This window comes from Hippocampus bargibanti, linkage group LG15, assembly GCF_051943395.1.
Source record: "Hippocampus bargibanti isolate YZ-2025 linkage group LG15, ASM5194339v1, whole genome shotgun sequence".
Classification (NCBI taxonomy): Eukaryota; Metazoa; Chordata; class Actinopteri; order Syngnathiformes; family Syngnathidae; genus Hippocampus; species Hippocampus bargibanti.
Genome location: NC_142748.1, coordinates 5073095 through 5089319, shown reverse-complemented (window position 1 = coordinate 5089319; position 16225 = coordinate 5073095). Strand labels below are relative to the sequence as shown.

Here is a 16225-nt window from a genome sequence, read left to right as displayed (position 1 = left end):
GAAGCAGCAGTTTATCCACTCCGCTGTGTACATGCGGTAAACGGAACACCTCAACCAAACACAAATACTCCCATCATACATCACTTGGTAAGCAATTATCAGCTCCGCTTACCTTTTTGTCTTTAAAATGATAGCAGGGGAACTTGTGGAACTTTTTTCTCTCTGCGTGACAACCAGCGCTTGAAAGTAGCTCAGGATATTTGGCCAACCAAGCTGATGATGTCATCGGAGGAAGAGAATTAACTCTTAACGGGAGGTTACAAGTGTAATGATCTCGCTCATGGACATATTTTCAGTAAAAAATTTACTTGATCGAAGTGTAGGACATGCTGCTGCTTTTATTGCAGAAGGGCGAGGTTCAGTAGCCCAGATAAAAATCATACCAAAAAGTTTGCTTTTGATGGCGAAAAGTGTCAAACAAATCCAGCCGGTAACTCATTGTCATGATCTCACACTCGATTATAGGATTTTTCTATTCGTCCATAAGCAATTCAAAACTATCTTTTTTAATGTATGCATTTTATAGTATAGCATAAAGTCAGTTTGTGGGATTTGCCTTCATTAAGGCAGCTATTTTTTCCCCTCATGACATGAAAAAATACAGCAATTGACATAAGAGGTCAATTAACTCATTCATTGCCATTCACAAATGTATTCAGGAATTGAAAATACGATCGAATTAGTTTAGGTTTTGTTTTTTTCTTGCTTGGGTGCCGATGAAGCGCTGGCCAGACCTCTAGCAATGTTTTTCCCTTCCACTAGGAGCAGCATTTCCCTTTTTTCCATGTTAGCGCTTTGTTCCAGCTTCAGCTGTTGTTAAAGCGCTATATAAACCAATATGTATGTATTGCATTGTATTTTGAACAGCTGCCCTCATTTCAAGCTCATATAACTCCAGACCTATATAAATTAGGAATTAACATTTTTTTTTCTGATGAAAGAACAGAGTCTAAGGTTTCTTACACTGCATTGACTAATAACTGATAATTCATTTCATTTATAAGCGTCTTTCAAAACTCTCAAGAATACTTTACAGTCAGGATATTTTGTGTGCAGGTGAGCAGCGGCAGCCACATGTGCCAACGTTCACTCAACCTGGAAGTAACATAAAGTAAAAAAAAAACAATAAATAAATAAATAACAAATACTATGACAATACAAAGACACAGAGAGTCATTCATTCTTCAGCACTTTCTGTGCCCTCTTTGTGACACGAAGCAGTTCAAGATAAAAAAGGAGAGGATCAAAGTGTCCTTTTCAGCAGTTAATCAGGGACGTAATGTTTATGTAGTCCTAAAACTCAATATTATGTGGGTCCTGTAATTCAAGTGACAATGACAAAAACCCTGGCACTGGATTGGACACATTTTTGCATATCGTCTGGCAGTGAATGAGTTAACCTTGAATGCTACATACAAGTTAGCAAAATGTCATCATCAAGTGTTGAACATGATTTCTGGTCCGGTTAAAAATGTCCTCGTTAGCTGTGACAATGTGGTGTCACACATCAACACAGTCAGCCTGATAAATGCAATTCTATTATGATTCTTTCTTATCAATCATTTTTCCCCTTGGATACCTGTCAAAATGTCTTCTTTGAGGAATTAAATAAAGGCATATTATCATATCAGTCCTGTATGATAGTAAAGTAATAGATCAAGTTGTCTCACACTATCCGTCTTCACTGCTGTTTGGGCTTTTTTAAAATTATTTATTTTTAAATCTGAATGGTCAGCAAGGCGACGCGAGAACCTATCAGCAGTTCTTGGCATCCCAAGTTTCCATTACAACTCAAAGAAATTCATTTTCATCAAATATGAAAGCGCTTTTAGTGTGTCATGGTCACCACTAACCACCTACTGTTGTCACCTTTCAGTTTGCGACCAACGGGGGGGGTGCTGTAGGGTCTCGTCTGCAGCTGCACGGGGTTTGGTCATTTGTTAAAAGGACTCCCGGCATGACCATTCGTTGTTTGTTTCACCCTATCAGGTATGTTTCATCTTATGTTTTACTCGTGGTTTTGTTTGCTACTTTGGACCTTTCTGTTTTGATAACTTTGTTGTTTGAGATTTCATTCATGCCGACTTTATTTATTACAATTTGTCCAATATACCCTACTCCGCCCTCCTGCCTTCAGTTTTGGGGTACACAACCACCACCACGTAGCTCACAGGTGTCAAAGTCAAGGCCCGGGGGCCAAATTTGGCCCACCACATCATTTTATTCGGCCCGCGAAAGCATATCAAGAGTCATAAGGCTTGCTGAAGTCCGTACCAAAAATCAAATTGTGACCTACTAGCTGATAGTGACAACTATAGCCTGTAAAAAAACATTTTTTTTCACCCCCGAAAGTTAGAAAATGTATACAAACACACACACACAAGATAGAAATATACAGTGTGTAAAATCTGCAGTGTATTATTATGGAAAATAGGTCAGCGCTGCGGGCTCGTGAAAGTATTTTGACTTATGGTAAAGCTCCAGCCAACCGTCTTGTTTAATAATGCCGATAACAAGGGCTGACAGAGAATTAATGCCAATTAAATCGGACCTAAATGTGTCAGCAAACTTGTTTTCATTAACGGGAAAGTGACAGATATGATGATTATTTATTTTTGGGGGTGGGAGGGTCGGATGGGATCCTCCCGTGAAGCTGACATGAGTTATTTCCTTGTTTTGAGCTTCATTAGCTTTTGATAAATCTTTATAAGGGCCGTGTCGAAGAAGTCTGGGGGACGAGGAAGTGTAAAATAAAACGACTTTGACAGACTGATCGCCTCCGGGCAAACACACACACACACCCTTACGTTAAGGGTTTCATATGTTCTGCTCAGAATGAGTTTATAATCATTTACAGAAGGGGTATCTATTGCAAGGGTGATGAAGAAAGCTCCTCTGTGGTTTATCTCCCTCCCACCCTGAAGCCATTTGTCATGTAGGAGCACCACGTCGTATTGATTATGCTTCTTACATTTTGAAAGCACTGGAGATTGGGGTGGGGAAGGGCCTAAAAGCTGCTCTAAATAAGATAAAGGCAGATGGTGAGAGCCACCGGAGAATTCGAAAAGGGAGCCCCTCGTCTCGGTGAAGCTCATTTGAAGGTACCAATCGGATCAAATGGAACTCCCTTATGAATGTAGGAGCTCACTACAAATGTACTCAACAATGAATGATCATGCAAACCGGATGTGCCATTTTGGAGGGGAAAAAACTAATGGGGATGCTGGCACGAAACTGAAATTTTGTTTTTTTTAGCGTTTAATGGATTGAAGACATGCATGGGAAATAAATAGTGTTTTTGTTAGAGTTCTTTGTGTGAGTGAGACGCTGTACGCATTGTTTTGAGGCCTCCGTAGTGGGTGGGCGGGTTTGCATTGTTATTTGTATTTTATAAATACACATAACATGCGACTTCGGGGTTCCGTTCCGACCAAACGGTCGTAAGTCAAAATGGTCGTAAGTCGAAATCAATTCAAAATGTTGAATAGAGACTCGGAGGCTAAATGGCTTGCAAACTCCCCCCTTTGGTGTCATCACGCGGTCGATTGCTGTGCGAGAGTGAGATGCTGGCTGGCTGGTCAAAATTGTTGTATGTTGCGGCGCCAGGCGTAGAATAATTGTTTTTAAAATAGGGTCTGGAGGTTGTGGTCGTAAGTACGGGTGGTCGTAAATCGAGCCGGTCGTAAGTCGAATGTTACCTGTAATAAAGACACAATCCGAAAATGTGTTTTCTTTCTCTGTGGATTAGCCTTTATTACGCTTGCAGTGGAGAAATGTACATTTCACAGCAGCAAAGTGATGGAAAGAAGAGGAAAGGAAAGGAAGAAGTAGAAAAATAAACTACAGGAGCCGCTGTCAAGGCAGCCACTGTCACGGCGCTATCTTGAACTCAAATCAATAAAATAAGTAAATAAAATAAAATAATAATTAAAAACAAAATAATATGACAACACAAAGACACAGTTATTCAATCTTAAGCACGTTCTGCACCCTTGTTGCATGAAGCAGTTCTAGATGGAAGAGGAGAGGATCTAAGCGTCTTTTTCACCAGTGGATCAGGCACGTCATGGTGAAATGTGCACGTCTGCTACAAGCTAAATGTTGAAAGCAAGCACGAAGCTGTAGCATCCATTGACGAATAGACATTTTCTCACATCTCCTATCCCACTTAAATCCGCTTCAATTCCAAGCCGCGACCGTTCCACATACGCATCGGCGCCCTTTCTTCCCATTTGTGGCACAATTATTCTGTTCCACAAAAATTGCAGAGCAAGTGGACCAGGAACAACCGGGATGAAAGGCAAACAGTGTGTGCAATATACGACGTAGGCGGGTGTTATCACCGCCTCACTTTGGTTCACTTTGGCAAGATGAATGTGTTGCCATGTATGTTTTGATGCCTTATTTGACAATGTCTGCTTGACTTGTTAGTGCTGAGTAGCCCCCCACCCCCCCAAAAAAAAGACTCATGTCCTCCACCTTGTCCGGCGTGTGGAAATAGCGTGAGCACCGTTCATCTGTCTTTGTTCAACGCCGCTGAATATTGAAGGCGAAAGACGAATGCGGTTAATAGGCTGTGACACAGCCATGAAAGACCGCTGTAATAGAAGCTGTACCCCCTCCTACCTCCCTCCCACAACCGTCGCCCACCCACGACACAACTTAGGCATATGAAAGTAAATGTTTAAAGAGCAGTCGGTGTGAAAATGCCTGAGTCTGAGTTCTTTGTTTCCCATCATGCTTTGCTTTTATCTACTTGTTTTTATATCCGTCTGCACCTCCATTTGGCTCCGCCCACCTCAAACCAGGATCTTGCCACAAACCTATCCTCCTGCATCTTCTTATACCAAATGGAATTTTCATGTACTGTAAATAAAAAAAATATGTACAAAGTATTTTATACATATTTTTTGAGTTGTATTAAACCACTGTATCAATATAAATTATTTAAACGTATTTGGTACAATATTGTGGTGGACATTAGAACTAACGGCCATGTTGTCATGCTTCACCAGGGGCGTCGCTAGGTATATATTTTTTAAATTAATTTTTTTCTTTATTGTTCTGGTGTTTTTTTTGTTCTTTTATTTGTAAAGTGTCTTGGGGTGCTTTGAAAGGCGCTTAGAAATGAAATGTATTTTTATTATATATATATATTATATAATGTAAATTTCTCCACTGTGAGACTAATAAAGGCAAATCCAATCCAATCCAATTATTATTATTATTATTATTATTATTATTATTATTATTGTTGTTGTTGTTGTTGTTGTTGTTGTTCTTCTTCTTCTCTTCCTCTTCCTCGTGTTCTTCTTGTTGTTCTTCTTGTTCTTATTCTTGTTCTTGTTCTTGCTCTTTTTCTTCTTGTTCTTGTACCTGTTGTTGTTGTTCTTCTTCTTCTTCTTCTTCTTCTTCTTCTTCTTCTTCTTCTTCTTGTTCTTCTTGTACCTCTTGTTGTTGTTCTTCTTCTTCTTGTTCTTGTTCTTCTTCTTGGTCTTATTCGTCTTGTTATTGTTGCAGTTGTTCTTCTACTTCTTGTTCTCGTTCTTCTTGTTCGTCTTCTTCTTCTTCTTCTTCTTCTTCTTAATAAATAAAATGTGCACATATGCATAACAATACATCAAAAATAAAACCTCTCATTTTTTCGTTTGTTTGTTTTGCAGCAGGATTGTATCACATCCTACAGCACTTCTTCGTAACAGGATCGTTGTCATCTGGCTCCACCGCGCTTGACCACACGCCACCTGCGGTCACCGCGGGACATCAATGAAGGTAAAGACCTGCGGATGTCTTTTAAAGACACATTTTGGTTGTTATTATACACTTTTTAAACAACTTCTAATTACCGTCACCAAAGGAGGTCGTGATGTCATGCGCGGGATGTGATGGTGGTACTTGGTTCTAATTGCCGTTTTGCTTGTTGGTGTTCAAATGTTGCAATTCAGCCAAAATGTTTTTTTATTACACTTAGTGAATTGTGGAGGATCTGATCTATGAAGTTGAAGCTCAGATTCTAAATACTATTGTCAAACGCTTGCAACTCATTTCCGATAATCACATTTTAAACCCTTGTTCCCATGACGACCATCGTCCTTCCTCACGATTGCAAGGTTATCAGGATCTCGTCTCTAACTGGAGTGGCCTGAGCTATTTTTTTATTTTATTTTCTTTCACCTGATACCACTTTTCTCACGTCCCCCTGCATAAAAAACCAATCGATTCTAACGAAACATTCACAATGGCCTGTCCTTTTAGGCCTCATCTCTCCCGCGTCTCTTCGCTGCTTCAAAATTGATTCGAAAGCTCATCTTTTGCAAACATTGATGGTGCTCGGTGAAAGATATTAGAAGCAAGTTTGTCTTGGAGTTCCGAGGTCTTGAAATGCAAATTTTTTGACACTGTGGTCCACCAAGATATGCATTTTAGGCTAGTCAACAGTCTTACTATGTGCGTCTGCGAGCAGCTTATCATTGAAAATGGATGGCTGGTTCAAGGACAACTGTTCTTTGCTCCAAAGCTGACACTTATGGTCAAAAGCGCTTGATGGAATGTCAATCCCATTGTATTAACCTAGTCTTCAATAATATCAAAACTCCAAAGTGTCACCAAGATGGTCGGTCCAACAATTTTCAAGACAGGCAGTGTATAAAAATTGATCTGTTTGTCACGGGAACAGAGCCATTTAGGATTCGTCAAGCGTGAAATCTTCACGAAATGAGTGTATCAATCAAACGGGAAAAAAAGGGGAAAAAGGCGAGAGATTGCAAGACAATGGCAGAGACGTATGAGACTAGTCAGATGTTTAAAACAAAGCAAAAAAAAAGCTATTATTTTCATTTAAATCCCGTGTTCAGCTCTCATGAAGTCTCCCTCAGCAGATATGACAATCCGATCACGTTACACACGCAAGGGGTTTGATACCTTGTATCTGTATGCCCCAGGATAACTGCAGATAAATGCTTTTGTATTGGCTTGTTATTGTGGCACGTCCCCCTCCTCTTGCAAAATTGAAATTCTTTGCAACGGCAACAACACGACGACTCGTTTTCTTTTGCTGTGCGCTCACAAAGGAACAAAATAACAAGCCAACAAGTAAACACGTGCAAGCCTTTGGAAACGAGAACATAAGAAGCGATCGTTTCTGACGTTAAGATATATCGCCGCTTGGAATTGAAGCGGATTTACGTGGGGCAGGAGATAGGAAATTTGAGACAATCTCTTTTCGTCAATGGATGCTACGGCTTCGTGTTTGCTTTCGGCATTTAACTTAATTGTAGCAGACGTGCACATTTCACCATTATGTACCCGATCCACTGGTGAAAAGGATGGTTTGATCCTCGTATTTTATCTAGATCTGCTTCATACAACAAAGAGGGTTCAGACTGTCTTTGTGTTGTCATATTATTTTGTTTTTGTTCTTTTGACTTCAAGAACGCATCTCCTGTGTTTATTTTTTTCTACTTCTTCCTTTCCTTTCCTCTTCCTTCCATAACTTTACGCCTGCGAAATGTAAATTTCTCCACTGCGAGACTAATAAAGGCTAATCCAATCCGTGTTGCGATGCGTCAACCACTTAAGCATTATATTGATTGAAATGTAACAGTGCTCAATTGCATATTCTTTATCCTCTGCAAAGAAGCCCGGAATAGTGCTGTATAAATAGATGAGAGGAGTTGAATCTGTGAATTCTGTCCATGTGTGATTAAAACCAGTCTTAAAATGCTTTACACTTTGTTTGGGATTGAAAGAGAGAGAGTTAGTGGCCTACCTGGAAATGAGAGCAGTGGTAGAGATATAATTGCTTTCTTGTCTTTTGGGGTCCTCCTTCCCAAATGAGAAGCTGTTGCTGGTGGTGTTTGAGTACATTGCCGTATGAGACAGGTTATCTTTTCCGTACAATCTGCTGAAGTAGCACATTATTGAATAGCGTATTAAAAGTTTGAGGCTGACTATAGCGTTTTAAAACACAATAGCCTCCATATATGATGACAATGAATTTATTCCATATTTTTGGCTACTACACGGCGATAGCTTGACTAACATGTTTAATTTGTTCCGTGACAAATCTCATAATGGAATCTACTCTTACATGCATGAAAAAAAACAGGAGCATGGCTCATTTTGAGCTTCTGGATTGGTGGTTTCAGACCAACGTGTAAGGGGAAAAGCACATTTTTGAACAAGGACTAATTTCCAGGATATTTTTTTTGTGTGAACCCAAAACTCCAATCACGGTGATGTAACTGCTCAGCTATTTAGTTTTAGATGACGGACCTCCCTTCCAATCAGAGCGAAAATAAAACATAGCATCACACTTTACAGTCCGCATCATTGCCCCAGATGATTTCATTTCCTCTTGAATTATCAGGATAACGAAAACAGCGGGGGAGAAATGGACGTCGTTTGTGCGCCTGTGCTTGTGTTCGCGCCGATGGAATTAATAAGGGTGAAATTTTCATCCTATTTAAATTGATAGCGTTGTGTCGTAGGATGCAATTTTCAAATCGCAAACGACTGCAATTTGGGAAATGTCAAACTCGTACCGGCGTCAGTTTTCATATCAATGTTTATATATTTTTTTCAGTGCAGGAGTTTAATCAAGACTTTTTGCAGAGTATTTTTTTTAAATAAATGTATCGAAACTATACTTATCTATAGGCAGTGAGTACATCTGAAGGAGAAATATTCGAAACAGAAGCATCGATGTGACTCCCGCTAGTCCCGTGTCCAAGTTATCATAGCGCTTCATCTCTCAATCCTACGCTCTGTTAAAATACAGGTGGTGAGTTTGCGAGTTTAGCTCCATACGGATAACCCGCCGGTTCTTGACCTCCGAGCTGGACAACCGACGCCCCCGGACAAGTTGTGTCCAAAATTTGTGAAATCGCTTCAAATTCTATTTCTACTAAGCGTATTTTACAAAGATTCCACCGCATATAGCTATATTTTACGTTTTAAAACTCGCGCTGAATATTCTTAAGTCTTGTTTTTGAGTTGGTGACGATTCCTGATGTCACGTCACAGAAGGAACGCCCCTGACCGAGAAAGCGACACACTGTAGCAGTCCTTTCATCACGTCAATGCATTTTGCGGTACTTTGTTTGGTCTGAAAACTTCATGTTGATCCGTGTTGATGGTGAAAATAGAAGGAAAACACATAAATAACGCGATGGTGAATCGTTGTGTGTTGCATCAAGACTACTATTTGATACTAGTAGTCCGAGCAGACAAATCCACCCATTTCCAACGTTGCTTGGGCGCCATCTTGTGCATTGTCTGGGCACTACATTGGAGTCCAGACGCCTCAAAATGAGACAGAATAAATGATTTAATTGATTGCAAACATGTATGCTTTCCTCTTCGGAACTATTTGAATCATATTCATAACTGGATGAGTAACAAGAAAGCATCTTCTCCGAATCTGAAGCTATTGTTTTGATTCTAGAGCAAGGCAAGATGTCTTGGCGTGACGTCACGAACAAGAGGGCCGGACCTTCTGAAACTGGCCACTTCCGGGTTCAATTTGAAGTAGTTTTTAAACACTAAGTTAATTTTTATTGGTGGTTTGCATTTGACTAAAAATATCATTCTGCGTGTTTTGGGTATTGTAGATGCTATAAAACGTTTATTTGATGTCAGTTAGGAAACAAAAAAGTGGTGTCGGTTGTCCTTTAAAAAAAACCTTCCACGAAGACCACTCCGACATCTCCTTTCAACCCTATAGCCAAATTTCCAAAGTGTACATAAAATGTGCGCACGGGTGTATGTACAGTATAGCTTAAAGATATCAATTTCTCTGCTTGAGTATATTTCATACAAGAAATTCTTTCTAAGAACCTTCAGTTCCATTTTGAAAACAAAGAACAATCATGAGTGGCTTTTCACAACAGACAATCCCTGTGAAGAAGAAAAAAAGGAGTAGAAGAAGAAGACACTGTTATTATGCTGTTCAGTGAAGCAGTAATATCTAGCTGCTTGGGGATATCGGGGATGGAGGTTGAGAGTGGGGGGGGGGGTGCCATGCCCACCTCTGCCTGTCTACCTGTCCTCCCTCGCTTTCTGTCTACCTGCATGCTTGGCTGCATGCGCGTCTCCATCAGCTTTGTCAGATGATCCGCCTGTCTCTCGGCTCTGCGTGAGGGCCTGTGCCGTGGTGGGGGTGGCGAAATTGACGCACTGAGACGGCGAGGTAGATAATAAGAGTGTCGGTGGAAGGTGACTCACCGGCTTCCTTGTTGTTGCTTGTGTTTGGCAATATGGCGACATGGTATGGTTGAAGGAATGAAACATCTTGTCCTGATTCCCCATCAACCCTCCTGCTCCACCTACACCGCCATTTAACTCATTCACTGCCATTCACAAATTTATTCAGGAATTGAAAATACATGTATGGTGTAGAGCGCCATTCCCAAATTTGTTTGGGTTTTGTTTTTTCATGCTTGGGTGATGATAAAGCGCTGGCCATGTCCTCTGACAATGTTTTTTCTTCTCCACAAAGCGGCAGCATTTACTTGTTTTCCATGTTAGCGATTCTTTCAGCTGTTGTTCAGCCACCCCCATTTTGAGCTCAGATAATTCCAGATCCATATAACTTAGCAATTAACACTTTTTTTTCCGATGAAAGAAGAGAGTCTAATCTATCTAAGACTGTATTGAATCTTTATGTAGTCCTAAAACTCAATATTCTGTGGGTCCTGGAATTCAAGTGACAATGACCAAAACCCTGGCACTTGGAGTGCACACATTTTTGCCTGGCAGTGAATGTGTTAAACAACAATTTAAATGTTGCAATTATGGAATAGTGGATTTTAAAATAACGGGCGAGTGGTTAGGGCGTCGACCTCACAATGCAGAAGTACCAGGTTTGATTCCAGTTTTGGTCATTTTGCGTGGGTTTTCTTCGGGTACTCCGATTTTCTCCCTTTTCTTCAAAAACATGCATGACAGGCTGATTGAACACTCTGAATTGTCCCAAAGTGTGATTGTGTGCACGGATGGTCCGTTTGGGTCATTTTTTTCTTAGTTATTCAATTACAGTCTGTTTCACACCCATACAGATAAAAAATCGGTACCGGCGGCCTTCCCAAAACTATTGTTTTTTCGCTAAAAGGGCCCCGTTCCATTTCAATGGATAAAATGACCACTAATGGAGGTAATTTCAAGCCTCCTTATATTAAAACAGACCTTAATTTATAGCAAGTTTGTCCTTCCTTTTCGTATCCAGCCCCCTTGCTCATCCAGGCCTCGCGGTACTCATCCCGACAACCAATGAAATTGAGCCTGACACTCACAGCCCAATATTATTAGTGGAGGCAGTCGAATGGCTGCCTCCTCATGCTTCCCTCTGTCTTATTTTCACTCAATGCTGCAGGGCTACAATTCCCTTTGACAAGCGCACAGCCCACTGTGTGTGTATGTGTGTGTGTGTGTGTGTGCGTGCACGCGCTAATTGCAGCTATTAGGGCTCGGGGGAGCGTCTTTAAAGCCTAGCACACTTAATGAGAGCACAGTGAGATAAATGAGAGATTGTATTTCTCGTCGAGAAGCCGTTGAGTGACACTTTTTGTGAAATTGACGAACATTTGGGGGATCAGTCAAGAGCGTCTCGCTTAATGGCACTTCAGGTATATTTTCATTGACATCCTTGTCATTTTGTAGTAACGACGCGCTGATGAGGTTTAATTATTTAAATGGTTTATTAAAGACTTCGAGGTCTCCCGGTTTTGTTGCAATTATTATTATTTTTTGCTGGTCCAGTTTAGGTTGCATCAGCCGATTAGTAAATGTGCATATTTTCAAGCCAAGCTCCTGTTGACTCATTCACTACCATTCACTAATTTATTCGGGAATTGAAAATCTGACGTAGAGCGCCATTCCCAAATTTGTTCGGGTTTTGTTTTGTCATGTCTAGGTGCTGATAAAGTGCTGGTCATGGCCTCTGGCAATGATTTTTCTTTTCCACAACAGGCAGCATTTCAATATATTCCATGTTAGCACTTTGTTCCAGCTTCAGCGGTTGTTAAAGCGCTATATAAACCAATATAGTATTGGTATTGCATTGTTTATTGCCCTCATTTCAAGCTCTTATAACTACAGACCCATATAATTTAGGAATTAACTCTTTTTTTCTGATGGAAGAAGAGAGTCTAACGTTTATAATTCTGTATACTTTTTTTGTAATGTACAGTATGTATTTTGGACAGCTGCCCTCATTTCAAGCTCATATAACTCCAGACCCATATAATTTAGGAATTAACTCTTTTTTTCCTGATGACAGAAGAGAACCTAAAGTTTCTAACGCTGTATTGAATGTTTATGTAGTCCTAAAACTCAATTTTCTGTGGGTCCTGGAATTCAAGTGAAAATGACAAAAACCCTGGCACTGTAGTGAACACATTTTTGCACATCTGGCAGTGAATGAGTTAAAAAAAGATATGAAGTGGCATGGTGTCATGCACAGAAAATATGTATCCTGATTTTAACTTATTCACTGCCATACAACGTGCAAAAATGTGTCCATTCCAGTGCCAGGGCTTTTGTCATTTTCACTCAAATTGCAGAATCCACAGAATATTGCGTTTTAGGTCTACATAAACATTCAATGCAGTGTAAAAAACCCTAAACCCTCTTCTTTCATCATAAAAAAAAGAGTTAATTCCTAAATTATATGGGTCTGGAGTTATCTGAGCTTGAAATGGGAGCAGATGTGCAAAATGCAAATGCTGCCCCTTTGTGTGAGGAAAAAAACATTGCCAGAGGTCTGACCAACGCTTTAAAACCCGAACAAATTCACGAATGGCGCTCCATGTCATATTTTAAATTCCCGTATGAATCGGGAAACGGCAATGAATGAGTTAATGCGATTAGAATCATTCATTTTGTCCCTCGTGTTTTTCGATAATAAGAGAACGGATGTCAATGATGACATTTTTCATTTCACATGAGTCACCCGCCAGGTTTGAAAACGTGAGATAGATGATACGTTCACTGTGAAATTCCAACGAAAGAACGAATTGTGCCCAAGGAAATGAGATTGACCTGGTTACATATCCTTTTTTTTCTCCTCTATTTAATATGCAAATGATTAAATGCTTTGAATATACATCGATGAAGTTCTTGCACATATAACCCGCGATCAGAACATGAATGAACTCGCTACTCTCCGTACGTGTCGCCGTTAATGATGTGGATGATGGAGAGCCATTCACGAGCTGTTCTCATTCTCAGCCTCTATTGTATCGTCGAACGGAATGAAGTTGCGCTCATCATTGTCAAGGTCCAGCGCCGCTCAAATGTGTCTTCTAGGCGCTAGATGATTAGATTCATCCCTTCTTGTCTTTTGCTTTAGTGTTCTGCTCTTCTTTCAGGATTACATGTTTTCCACCGGCGTCAATTTTGCCCAATGGCTTCATCCGTTTTTTTTCCCCCCAGTGTTTTCGTCTTTCTTGGGCTCACGTTTTCCTTTTTTGGCCTTTTTGGACTAAATAAGAGGAAGGAGCATACCTGTCAACCTGTACGTTTTTGCCGTACAAAGTACAGTAAAGTCTCGTTATATCGATATCGGATATATCGATAGTCCCGGTTATATCGATACTATTTCTATGCACGCACGGAGAAAATTACATGCAAAGAGGGTCGGATATATCGATAGTCCCGGTTATATCGATACTATTTCTATGCACGCACGGAGAAAATTACATGCAAAGAGGGTCTGATATATCGATAGTCCCGGTTATATCGATATTTTTTCGGACTCCCTTGAATATCGATATAACGAGACTTTACTCTACGTTTATTATGCATTTTAAGACGTATACAACGTACAAGAAAATCTGTATGGAAAAACGCAAATTTGTCCATTATGGGTACCATCCAGTATGCACCGACTATCACGAAATGGCAAATCAATCAAGTCAAACGAGTTAGTAGCCTCTATCTCGGTATCGTTTTTTTTTTGCAAACGAAGCAAGCGGTTTGATGCTACTGTGCGCATGCGTCTGCCGCCTGCGGATTTCCCATTCCATCATCCCGATCACACGTGAACAAAGCGAAAGTCAGGACGATAAGACAGATTGATACAAGCTTCGAAGAAAGGTGTGGAATATTAAAAAAAAAGTCGCGAAAGTAGCTTCCTAAGGTTTCTATGATTTAAAGACGCATTTTGATACAAAGAGCCACGCCAAAAACATAGAAGTCTGGAAAACATATCAATCATACAATAATACATTTCATTTCCAAGCGCCTTTCAAAACTCTCAAGGACACTTTACAGTCACGGGATTTTTTGTGTGTGGGTGAGCAGCAGATAGCATACAATAGACAACACTTCAAGCAACACTTGTAATTTCATCATTTATTAATATGTACAGAATTATATAACGAAACACATGTACGATATAACATGTTAAACTACATAAATAAATAAACACATTTTGAAAAAAATAATATGGTGTACGATTATTTTGCATTTTGTAAGGGAAAATATGACAGTTTGTAAGGGCATGGAGCCGTGGAGGTTGACCGGTATGAAGGAGTAAAAAGTAGCTATTGGTGACAACACACCAATGGGCCTGGAGCACAATTCTAATACAAATGCTAACACGAGGTCAACTTTCTGCGCAGTACAATTTGAAAAGGGGGGTGATTGAATGAATGCAAACAGTATAACGAGGGGGGGGGGGGCGGTGACTTTTTACAAAATGAATGAGAGCAATCTGGATATCCATTGCCCATCCCCTGCTTGAAAGCGTATCGTTACAGATGCCTCCGGCGTCTTCAAAGGGCTTCATTAACATTGTAATCTGTCGTGGCTCAGATAGGTCAACTATAGCTTTTTTGAGGTGTTAGTCAGGGAAGTGGGAGCAGGGAATTGCTTGTCAGATGTGCCGGTGGCCGGTAATAACGAAGATATTTCATGCATGCTATCGTGATCTTTTCTGTCACCAACTTTCAAACACGTAGCAAACATTAATTGTATAATTTAAATGCAAACGCGGGTTGTGTGTGATGTCAAATAAGGTTTCTTTCTGATTGGTTTTGACCGCCTGAAAACAAATGTAGTAAAAAGCAAAACTGTGAACGATGTATAAGGCACAGGGTCCTCTTTAGAAGAAAATCGAGACTTTTGGGTGCGCCTTATACACAGCAAAATGAAGTACTGTCCTCATAGGAGATTTGCAAACTGTAAATGTTTTTAAAATGACCCTTTGCCCCTGTTACTCCGTGACGCAAAACGACTTGCTTTGGTCTAACAGACTTTTGATACATTAAAAAAAAAAAAAAACATCTGTCATATATAATTCAATACAGACAATTATTATGCAGATATTCCTGTCTGAGTGCTTTTGCCAAACACAACCGGCACATTCTTCCCTCATTTATTATTTCATTTTTTTTCATCAACTCCTGACATTTAACACTCATGTTTTATCTTTTCAAATCCACTTTAACAGCGTGGTGAGAACTATTCATTTATAAGCATAAATGAATGTTTTCCAACAGAGGTTTGCAAATGGATTCGGGTCAGGCCGGTCCAACGCTCACTCGTGCAATTGTATTTATTTATTTATTTTGCTTGGCATTTGCGAAAGAAAGTGGAAAAGCAACAGTAGCACCTTTTGGACTGGCTCTCCATTCAATCCAGCAACCCAGAGTGGCAGCGGAAATGGCTGAAACACCTTTTCTTCTTTGCACCCGGGGGGGGGGGGGGGGGGGTTTTGCGCTGAAAGGTCAAAGCACTCGCAATCTCATGGAAACTCCACACCGCCACTCCATTCCGGCATACAAACCCTGCTCTGTCCGGTTAGATCTTCTCGGTTTCTATAACCTATTTCCCCTCAAACAGGTAATCGGATCCGGGGGGCCCAGATGTTTGAATGTCAGGACAATGTTTTGACCTTTTTGATGGCCGTGACTAATCAACGACTATCTTGTAGCGTTGAGGTCACCAAGGTAACCTTTTTGTCTTTTGCATATAAGGTGACATTTGCTGTTAGCGGTGCATATCTAAAAGTGAGCGACTGGCATGTTGCCGTCTCTCCTACCTCCGCTGAAACTTTGCCCCGGCGTGCGTGTCCCGGCTGACATTGATGGGACTTTGTTGACGGCGGCGGTGAGAGGAGAAGCGAGGGATGAAACGATAATGAGGAGGTGGTGGGGGGTGGGATTTGAGGCTTCATGCGGCCTTTATCACCTCCGTGCACATTGGGGTGCTACGTTATTGTGTC

The 16225-nt window shown here is 40.5% G+C and overlaps 1 protein-coding gene across 3 annotated transcripts in view; it reads left to right on the top strand.

Annotated features, from left to right (window-relative positions):
- The window catches only part of fam20cb (FAM20C golgi associated secretory pathway kinase b), a 79721-nt gene that overhangs the window by 18212 nt on the left and 45284 nt on the right, over window positions 1-16225 (top strand). For 2 of the 3 annotated variants that reach the window (XM_089015857.1, XM_089015855.1), the window contains exon 3: window positions 5664-5772. The gene's annotated coding sequence lies outside the window, so the exon portion shown is untranslated. Of the gene's footprint in view, window positions 1-1969; window positions 1990-5663; window positions 5773-16225 lie in introns of those variants that run through there. The other variant, XM_089015856.1, reaches the window with a different exon arrangement.